The sequence below is a fragment of the Bombina bombina genome, chromosome 7 (genome assembly GCF_027579735.1).
Source record: "Bombina bombina isolate aBomBom1 chromosome 7, aBomBom1.pri, whole genome shotgun sequence".
Classification (NCBI taxonomy): domain Eukaryota; kingdom Metazoa; phylum Chordata; class Amphibia; order Anura; family Bombinatoridae; genus Bombina; species Bombina bombina.
In genome coordinates this window covers 431,743,722-431,757,126 of record NC_069505.1, presented here as the reverse complement: position 1 = coordinate 431,757,126, position 13,405 = coordinate 431,743,722, and the positions used below count along the sequence as shown (strand labels likewise).

At 43.5% G+C, this 13,405-nt stretch overlaps 1 protein-coding gene across 1 annotated transcript in view; it reads right to left on the bottom strand.

Moving 5' to 3' along the window:
• The window catches only part of SERHL2 (serine hydrolase like 2), a 109,241-nt gene extending 96,151 nt beyond the window's left edge, over positions 1-13,090 (bottom strand). Inside the window, exon 1 of the mRNA XM_053721331.1 lies at positions 12,951-13,090. The gene's annotated coding sequence lies outside the window, so the exon portion shown is untranslated. The remainder of the gene's footprint in view (positions 1-12,950) is intronic.
• Positions 13,091-13,405: the final 315 nt, after the last annotated feature.

Sequence of the window (13,405 nt, the reverse complement as noted above, 5' to 3'; positions counted from 1 at the left end):
CACACACACACTGCCCCTATACCCAATATATACATCCTACACACACACACATACTGCCCCTATACCCCAAATATTTACATCCTACACACACACACTGCCCCTATAGCCAAAATATTTACATCCTACACACACTGCCCCTATAGCCCAAATATATACATCCTACACACACACTGCCCCTATACCCCAAATATAAACATCCTACACACACACACACACACTGCCCCTATACCCAAATATATACATCCTACACCCACACTGCCCATATACTCCAAATATATACATCCTACACACACACTGCCCATATACCCCAAATATATACATCCTACACACACACTGTCCCTGTACCCCAAATATATACATCCTACACACACACTGCCCCTATACCCCAAATATATACATCCTACACACACACTGCCCCTATACCCCAAATATATACATCCTACACACACACTGCAACTATACCGCAACTATATACATCCTACACCCACACTGCCCCATACCCCAAATATAGACATCCTACACACACACACACTGCCCCTATAACCCAAACATATACATCCTACACACAAACTGCCCCTATACCCCAAATATATACATCCTACACACACACTGCCCCTATACCCCAAATATATACATCCTACACACACACTGCCCCTATACCCCAAATATATACATCCTACACACACACTGCCCCTATACCCCAAATATATACATCCTACACATACACTGCCCCTATACCCCAAATATATACATCCTACACATACACTGCCCCTATACCCCAAATATATACATCCTACACATACACTGCCCCTATACCCCAAATATATACATCCTACACACACACACTGCCCCAATACCCCAAATATATACATCCAACACACACTGCCCCTATACCCCAAATACATACATCCTACACATACACTGCCACTATACCCCAAAAATATAAATCCTACACACACATACTGACCCTATACATCCCACTGTCTACACACACTGCCCCTGTGAGGGATAATAAAGCGACAGTCTGGTCAATTAACCCCTGTGAGAAATATTAAACGGACAGTCTGGTCACTTAACCGCTGTGAGGTATAATAAAGCGACAGTATGGTCACTTAACCCCTGTGAGGGACACATTGCCCCTATACCTCAAATATATACATCCTACACACACACACTGCCCCTATACCCCAAATACATACATCCTACACACACACACTGCCCCTATACCCCAAATTTATACATCCTACACACACACACTGCCCCTATACCCCAAATATATACCATCCTAAACACACACTGTCCCTATACCCTAAATATATACATCCTACACAAACACACTGCCCCTATACCCCAAATATTTACACCCTACACACACAATGCCCCTATACCCCAAATATATACATCCTACACACACACTGCCCCTATACCCCAAATATATACATCCTACACACACTGCCCCTATACCCCAAATATATACATCCTACACACACACACACTGCCCCTATACCCCAAATATATACATCCTACACACACACACTGCCCCTATACCCCAAATATATACATCCTACACACACACACTACCCCTATACCCCAAATATATACATACTACACACACACACACTGCCCCTATAACCCAAACATATACATCCTACACACAAACTGCCCCTATACCCCAAATATATACATCCTACACACACACTGCCCCTATACCCCAAATATATACATCCTACACACACAATGCCCCTATACCCCAAATATATACATCCTACACACACACTGCCCCTATACCCCAAATATATACATCCTACACATACACTGCCCCTATACCCCAAATATATACATCCTACACATACACTGCCCCTATACCCCAAATATATACATCCTACACACACACACTGCCCCAATACCCCAAATATATACATCCAACACACACTGCCCCTATACCCCAAATACATACATCCTACACATACACTGCCACTATACCCCAAAAATATAAATCCTACACACACATACTGACCCTATACATCCCACTGTCTACACACACTGCCCCTGTGAGGGATAATAAAGCGACAGTCTGGTCAATTAACCCCTGTGAGAAATATTAAACGGACAGTCTGGTCACTTAACCGCTGTGAGGTATAATAAAGCGACAGTATGGTCACTTAACCCCTGTGAGGGACACATTGCCCCTATACCTCAAATATATACATCCTACACACACACACTGCCCCTATACCCCAAATACATACATCCTACACACACACACTGCCCCTATACCCCAAATTTATACATCCTACACACACACACTGCCCCTATACCCCAAATATATACCATCCTAAACACACACTGTCCCTATACCCTAAATATATACATCCTACACAAACACACTGCCCCTATACCCCAAATATTTACACCCTACACACACAATGCCCCTATACCCCAAATATATACATCCTACACACACACTGCCCCTATACCCCAAAAATATACATCATACACACACTGCCCCTATATCCCAAATATATACATCCTACACACACACTGCCCCTATACCCCAAATATATACATCCTACACACACACACTGCCCCTATACCCCAAATATATACATCCTACACCCACACTGCCCCCATACTCCAAATATATACATCCTACACACACACTGCCCCTATACCCCAAATATATACATACTACACACACACTGCCCCTATACCCCAAATATATACATCCTACACAAATACACTGCCCCTATACCCCAAATATATACATCCTACACCCACACTGCCCCTATACCCCAAATATATACATCCTACACCCACACTGCCCCTATACCCCAAATATATACATCCTACACACACACTGCCCCTATACCCCAAATATATACATCCTACACCCACACTGCCCCTATACCCCAAATATATACATCCTACACCCACACTGCCCCTATACCCCAAATATATACATCCTACACACACACACTGCCCCTATACCCAATATATACATCCTACACACACACACATACTGCCCCTATACCCCAAATATTTACATCCTACACACACACACTGCCCCTATAGCCAAAATATTTACATCCTACACACACTGCCCCTATAGCCCAAATATATACATCCTACACACACACTGCCCCTATACCCCAAATATAAACATCCTACACACACACACACACTGCCCCTATACCCAAATATATACATCCTACACCCACACTGCCCATATACTCCAAATATATACATCCTACACACACACTGCCCATATACCCCAAATATATACATCCTACACACACACTGTCCCTGTACCCCAAATATATACATCCTACACACACACTGCCCCTATACCCCAAATATATACATCCTACACACACACTGCCCCTATACCCCAAATATATACATCCTACACACACACTGCAACTATACCGCAACTATATACATCCTACACCCACACTGCCCCATACCCCAAATATAGACATCCTACACACACACACACTGCCCCTATAACCCAAATATATACATCCTACACACACACTGCCCCTATACCCCAAATATATACATCCTACACACACACTGCCCCTATACCCCAAATATATACATCCTACACACACACTGCCCCTATACCCCAAATATATACATCCTACACACACACTGCCCCTATACCCCAAATATATACATCCTACACATACACTGCCCCTATACCCCAAATATATACATCCTACACATACACTGCCCCTATACCCCAAATATATACATCCTACACATACACTGCCCCTATACCCCAAATATATACATCCTACACACACACACTGCCCCAATACCCCAAATATATACATCCAACACACACTGCCCCTATACCCCAAATACATACATCCTACACATACACTGCCACTATACCCCAAAAATATAAATCCTACACACACATACTGACCCTATACATCCCACTGTCTACACACACTGCCCCTGTGAGGGATAATAAAGCGACAGTCTGGTCAATTAACCCCTGTGAGATATATTAAACGGACAGTCTGGTCACTTAACCGCTGTGAGGTATAATAAAGCGACAGTATGGTCACTTAACCCCTGTGAGGGACACATTGCCCCTATACCTCAAATATATACATCCTACACACACACACTGCCCCTATACCCCAAATACATACATCCTACACACACACACTGCCCCTATACCCCAAATATATACATCCTACACACACACACTGCCCCTATACCCCAAATATATACCATCCTAAACACACACTGTCCCTATACCCTAAATATATACATCCTACACAAACACACTGCCCCTATACCCCAAATATTTACACCCTACACACACAATGCCCCTATACCCCAAATATATACATCCTACACACACACTGCCCCTATACCCCAAATATATACATCCTACACACACTGCCCCTATACCCCAAATATATACATCCTACACACACACTGCCCCTATACCCCAAATATATACATCCTACACACACACACTGCCCCTATACCCCAAATATATACATCCTACACCCACACTGCCCCCATACTCCAAATATATACATCCTACACACACACTGCCCCTATACCCCAAATATATACATACTACACACACACACTGCCCCTATACCCCAAATATATACATCCTACTCAAATACACTGCCCCTATACCCCAAATATATACATCCTACACCCACACTGCCCCTATACCCCAAATATATACATCCTACACCCACACTGCCCCTATACCCCAAATATATACATCCTACACCCACACTGCCCCTATACCCCAAATATATACATCCTACACCCACACTGCCCCTATACCCCAAATATATACATCCTACACCCACACTGCCCCTATACCCCAAATATATACATCCTACACACACACACTGCCCCTATACCCAATATATACATCCTACACACACACACATACTGCCCCTATACCCCAAATATTTACATCCTACACACACACACTGCCCCTATAGCCAAAATATTTACATCCTACACACACTGCCCCTATAGCCCAAATATATACATCCTACACACACACTGCCCCTATACCCCAAATATAAACATCCTACACACACACACACACTGCCCCTATACCCAAATATATACATCCTACACCCACACTGCCCATATACTCCAAATATATACATCCTACACACACACTGCCCATATACCCCAAATATATACATCCTACACACACACTGTCCCTATACCCCAAATATATACATCCTACACACACACTGCCCCTATACCCCAAATATATACATCCTACACACACACTGCCCCTATACCCCAAATATATACATCCTACACACACACTGCAACTATACCGCAACTATATACATCCTACACCCACACTGCCCCATACCCCAAATATAGACATCCTACACATACACACACTGCCCCGATACCCAGAATATATACATCCTACACACACACTGCCCCTATACCCCAAATATATACATACTACACACTGCCCCTATACCGCAAATATATACATCCTACACAAACACACACTGCCCCTATACCCCAAATATATACATCTTACACACACACACACTGCCCCTATACCCCAAATATATACATCCTACTCATACACTGCCCCTATACCCCAAATATATACATCCTACACATACACTGCCCCTATACCCCAAATATTTACATCCTGCACATACACTGCCCCTATACCCCAAATATATACATCCTACACACACACTGCCCCTATACCCCAAATATATACATCCTACACATACACTGCAACTATACCGCAACTATATACATCCTACACCCACACTGCCCCATACCCCAAATATAGACATCCTACACACACACACACTGCCCCTATAACCCAAACATATACATCCTACACACAAACTGCCCCTATACCCCAAATATATACATCCTACACACACACTGCCCCTATACCCCAAATATATACATCCTACACACACAATGCCCCTATACCCCAAATATATACATCCTACACACACACTGCCCCTATACCCCAAATATATACATCCTACACATACACTGCCCCTATACCCCAAATATATACATCCTACACATACACTGCCCCTATACCCCAAATATATACATCCTACACATACACTGCCCCTATACCCCAAATATATACATCCTACACACACACACTGCCCCAATACCCCAAATATATACATCCAACACACACTGCCCCTATACCCCAAATACATACATCCTACACATACACTGCCACTATACCCCAAAAATATAAATCCTACACACACATACTGACCCTATACATCCCACTGTCTACACACACTGCCCCTGTGAGGGATAATAAAGCGACAGTCTGGTCAATTAACCCCTGTGAGATATATTAAACGGACAGTCTGGTCACTTAACCGCTGTGAGGTATAATAAAGCGACAGTATGGTCACTTAACCCCTGTGAGGGACACATTGCCCCTATACCTCAAATATATACATCCTACACACACACACTGCCCCTATACTCCAAATACATACATCCTACACACACACACTGCCCCTATACCCCAAATTTATACATCCTACACACACACACTGCCCCTATACCCCAAATATATACCATCCTAAACACACACTGTCCCTATACCCTAAATATATACATCCTACACAAACACACTGCCCCTATACCCCAAATATTTACACCCTACACACACAATGCCCCTATACCCCAAATATATACATCCTACACACACACTGCCCCTATACCCCAAATATATACATCCTACACACACTGCCCCTATACCCCAAATATATACATCCTACACACACACTGCCCCTATACCCCAAATATATACATCCTACACACACACACTGCCCCTATACCCCAAATATATACATCCTACACCCACACTGCCCCCATACTCCAAATATATACATCCTACACACACACTGCCCCTATACCCCAAATATATACATACTACACACACACTGCCCCTATACCCCAAATATATACATCCTACACAAATACACTGCCCCTATACCCCAAATATATACATCCTACACCCACACTGCCCCTATACCCCAAATATATACATCCTACACCCACACTGCCCCTATACCCCAAATATATACATCCTACACCCACACTGCCCCTATACCCCAAATATATACATCCTACACCCACACTGCCCCTATACCCCAAATATATACATCCTACACCCACACTGCCCCTATACCCCAAATATATACATCCTACACACACACACTGCCCCTATACCCAATATATACATCCTACACACACACACATACTGCCCCTATACCCCAAATATTTACATCCTACACACACACACTGCCCCTATAGCCAAAATATTTACATCCTACACACACTGCCCCTATAGCCCAAATATATACATCCTACACACACACTGCCCCTATACCCCAAATATAAACATCCTACACACACACACACACTGCCCCTATACCCAAATATATACATCCTACACCCACACTGCCCATATACTCCAAATATATACATCCTACACACACACTGCCCATATACCCCAAATATATACATCCTACACACACACTGTCCCTGTACCCCAAATATATACATCCTACACACACACTGCCCCTATACCCCAAATATATACATCCTACACACACACTGCCCCTATACCCCAAATATATACATCCTACACACACACTGCAACTATACCGCAACTATATACATCCTACACCCACACTGCCCCATACCCCAAATATAGACATCCTACACATACACACACTGCCCCGATACCCAGAATATATACATCCTACACACACACTGCCCCTATACCCCAAATATATACATACTACACACTGCCCCTATACCGCAAATATATACATCCTACACAAACACACACTGCCCCTATACCCCAAATATATACATCTTACACACACACACACTGCCCCTATACCCCAAATATATACATCCTACTCATACACTGCCCCTATACCCCAAATATATACATCCTACACATACACTGCCCCTATACCCCAAATATTTACATCCTGCACATACACTGCCCCTATACCCCAAATATATACATCCTACACACACACTGCCCCTATACCCCAAATATATACATCCTACACATACACTGCCCCTATACCCTAAATATATACATCCTACACACACTGCCCCTATACCCCAAATATATACATCCTACACACACTGCACCTATACCCCAAATATTTACATCCTACACACACACTGCCCCTATACCCCAAATATATACCATCCTACACACACACTGCTTCTATACCCCAAATATATACATTATACACACACACTGCCCCTATACCCCAAATATATACACCCTACACACACACACTGCCCCTATATCCCAAATATATACATCCTACACACACACACACACACACACTGCCCCTATACCACAAATATATACATCCTACACACACACTGTCCCTATACCACAAATATATACATCCTACACACACACTGTCCCTATACCCCATATATATACATCCTACACACACACACACACTGCCCCTATACCCCAAATATTTACATCCTACACACACACACACTGCCCCTATACCCCAAATATATACATCCTACACACACTGCCCCTATACCCCAAATATATACATCCTACACACACACATACTGCCCCTTTACCCCAAATATATACATCCTACACACACACACTGCCCCTATACCCCAAATATATACATCCTACACATACACTGCCCCTATACCCCAAATATATACATCCTACACATACACTGCCCCTATACCCCAAATATATACATCCTACTCATACACTGCCCCTATACCCCAAATATATACATCCTACTCATACACTGCCCCTATACCCCAAATATATACATCCTACACATACACTGCCCCTATACCCCAAATATATACACCCTACACATACACTGCCCCTATATCCCAAATATATACATCCTACACACACTGCCCCTATACCCCAAATATATAAATCCTACACACATACACTGCCCCTATACCCCAAATATTTACATCCTACACACATACACTGCCCCTATACCCCAAATATATACATCCTACACCCACACTGCCCCTATACCCCAAATATATACATCCTACACACACGCACACTGCCCCTACACCCCAAATATATACATCCTACACACACACAAACTGCCCCTATACCCCAAATATATACATCCTACACACACACGCTGCCCTTATAGCCCAAATATTTACATCCTACACACACACTGCCCCTATACCCCAAATATATACATCCTATACACACACTGCCCCTATACCCCAAATATATATATCCTACACACATACACTGCCCCTATACCCCAAATATATACATCTTACACATACACTGCCCCTATACCCCAAATATATAAATCCTACACACACACACTGCCCCTATACACCAAATATATACATCCTACGCATACACTGCCCCTATACCCCAAATATATACATCCTACACATACACTGCCCCTATACCCCAACTATATACATCCTACACACACACTGCCCCTATACCCCAACTATATACATCCTACACCCACACTGCCCCTATACCCCAAATATATACATCCTACACATACACACACTGCCCCGATACCCCAAATATATACATCCTACACACACACACTGCCCCTATACCCCAAATATATACAACCTACACCCACACGGCCCCTATACCCCAAATATATACATCCTACACACACACACACTGCCCCTATACCCCAACTATATACATCCTACACCCACACTGCCCCTATACCCCAAATATATACATCCTAAACATACACACACTGCCCCTATACCCTAAATATATAAATCCTACACACACACACTGCCCCTATACCCCAAATATATACATCCTACACACACATACACACTGCCCCTATACCCCAAATATATACATCCCACACACACATACACACTGCCCCTATACCCCAAATATATACATCTCACACACACACACACTGCCCCTATACCCCAAATATATACATCCTACACATACACTGCCCCTATACCCCAAATATATACATCCTACTCATACACTGCCCCTATACCCAAATATATACATCCTACACATACACTGTCCCTATACCCCAAATATATACATCCTACACATACACTGCCCCTATACCCCAAATATATACATCCTACACACACACTGCCCCTATACCCCAAATATATACATCCTACACATACACTGCCCCTATACCCCAAATATATACATTATACACACACTGCCCCTATACCCCAAATATATACATCCTACACACACACTGCCCCTATACCCCAAATATTTACATCCTACACACACACTGCCCCTATACCCCAGATATTTACATCCTACACACACACTGCCCCTATACCCCAAATATATACATCCTACACACACACACTGCCCCTATACCCCAAATATATACATCCTACACACACACTGCCCCTATACCCCAAATATATACATCCTACACCCACACTGCCCCTATACCCCAAATATATACATCCTACACACACACACACTGCCCCTATACCCCAAATATATACATCCTACACACATTGCTCATATACCCCAAATATATACATCCTACACACACACACTGAACCTATACATCCCACTGTCTACACACACTGCCCCTGTGAGGGATAATAAAGGGACAGTCTGATCACTTAACCCCTGTGAGGGATAATAAAGCGACTGCCTGGTCACTTAAGCCCTGTGAGGGACAATAAAGAGACCGTCTGGTCACTTAACCCCTGTGAGGGATAATAAAGCGACAGTATGGTCACTTAACCCCTGTGAGAGATAATAAAGCGACAGTCTGGTCATTTAACCCCTGTGAGGGATAATAAAGGGACAGTCTGGTCACGTAACCCCTGTGAGGGATAATAAAGGGACAGTCTGGTCACTTAACCCCTGTGAGGGATAATAAAGGGACAGTATAGTCACTTAACCCCTGTGAGGGATAATAAATGGACAGTATGGTCACTTAACCCCTGTGAGGGATAATAAAGGGACAGTATGGTCACTTAACCCCTGTGAGGGATAATAAAGGGACAGTATGGTCACTTAACCCCTGTGAGGGATAATAAAGGGACAGTCTGGTCACTTAACCCCTGTGAGGTATAATAAAGGGACAGTCTGGTCACTTAACCCCTGTGAGAGATAATAAAGGGACAGTCTGATCACTTAACCCCTGTGAGAGATAATAAAGCGACAGTCTGGTCACTTAACCCCTGTGAGGGATAATAAAGGGACAGTATGGTCACTTAAGCCCTGTGAGGGAAAATAAAGGAACAGTCTGGTCACTTAACCCCTGTGAGGGATAATAAAGGGACAGTCTGGTCTCTTAACCCCTGTGAGGGATAATAAAGGGACAGTCTGGTCACTTAACCCCTGTGAGAGATAATAAAGGGACAGTCTGGTCACTTAACCCCTGTGAGGGATAATAAAGGGACAGTATAGTCACTTAACCCCTGTGAGGGATAATAAATGGACAGTATGGTCACTTAACCCCTGTGAGGGATAATAAAGGGACAGTATGGTCACTTAACCCCTGTGAGGGATAATAAAGGGACAGTCTGGTCACTTAACCCCTGTGAGGGATAATAAAGGGACAGTCTGGTCACTTAACCCCTGTGAGGTATAATAAAGGGACAGTATGGTCACTTAACCCCTGTGAGGGATAATAAAGGGACAGTCTGGTCACTTAACCCCTGTGAGGGATAATAAAGGGACAGTCTGGTCACTTAACCCCTGTGAGAGATAATAAAGCGACAGTCTGGTCACTTAACCCCTGTGAGGGATAATAAAGGGACAGTATGGTCACTTAAGCCCTGTGAGGGAAAATAAAGGAACAGTCTGGTCACTTAACCCCTGTGAGGGATAATAAAGGGACAGTCTGGTCTCTTAACCCCTGTGAGGGATAATAAAGGGACAGTCTGGTCACTTAACCCCTGTGAGAGATAATAAAGGGACAGTCTGGTCACTTAACCCCTGTAAGGGATAATAAAGGGACAGTATAGTCACTTAACCCCTGTGAGGGATAATAAATGGACAGTATGGTCACTTAACCCCTGTGAGGGATAATAAAGGGACAGTATGGTCACTTAACCCCTGTGAGGGATAATAAAGGGACAGTCTGGTCACTTAACCCCTGTGAGGGATAATAAAGGGACAGTCTGGTCACTTAACCCCTGTGAGGTATAATAAAGGGACAGTCTGTCACTTAAACCCTGTGAGAGATAATAAAGGGACAGTATGGTTATTTAACCCCTGTGATGGATACTAAAGGGACAGTATGGTCACTTAACCCCTGTGAGGGATAATAAACGGACAGTATGGTCACTTAACCCCTGTGAGGGATAATAAAGCGACAGTCTGGTCACTTAACCCCTGTGAGGGATAATAAAGCGACAGTCTGGTCACTTAACCCCTGTGAGGGATAATAAAGGGACAGTCTGGTCACTTAACCCCTGTGAGAGATAAGAGAGATAATAAAGGGACAGTATGGTCATTTAACCCCTGTGATGGATAATAAAGGGACAGTCTGGTCACTTAACCCCTGTGAGGGATAATAAAGCGACAGTCTGGTCACTTAACCCCTGTGAGGGATAATAAAGCGACAGTCTGGTCACTTAACCCCTGTGAGAGATAATAAAGGGACAGTCTGGTCACTTAACCCCTGTGAGAGATAATAAAGGGACAGTCTGGTCACTTAACCCCTGTGAGGGATAATAAAGGGACAGTATGGTAATTTAACCCCTAGGAGGGATAATAAAGGGACAGTATGGTCACTTAACCCCTGTGAGGGATAATACAGGGTGGGACAGTATGGTCATTTAACCAATATAAGGGGTATTAAAGGGATAGGACGATCAGTACTTCCTGTCTGTCACTAGCATTAGCGCGGTATAGTCACAGTAAATAAAGGACCTACCTGCCTACAGCAACAACACGCATAACTAAAATGACCGGAAGCGGCTGTCAGGGGCACAGAACGAAAAACTTAAACTGAAACAAACCAGAAAACCTAAGCGGCCATATTTGTTAAGGGCACATAGAGTAGACCACAAGTGTGATCTGCAGGACTAGGCTTGAATACTATTGGAGAAAAATATTGTAACCACGCCTATATAAAATCATACGCGTAATGACTACCAGTGAGAAAGGGAGTAGTTATAGGGAAGCAGTAAGGGGAGGGGTTATAGGGAGCAGTAAAGGGAGGGGTTATAATGATCAGTAAGGGGAGGGGTTGTAGGGAGCAGTAAGGGGAGGGGTTATAGGGAGCAGTAAGGGGAGGGGATATAGACAACAGTAAGGGGAGGGGTTATAGGGAGCAGTAAGGGGAGGGGTTATAATGAGCAGTAAGGGGAGGGGTTATAGGGAGCAGTA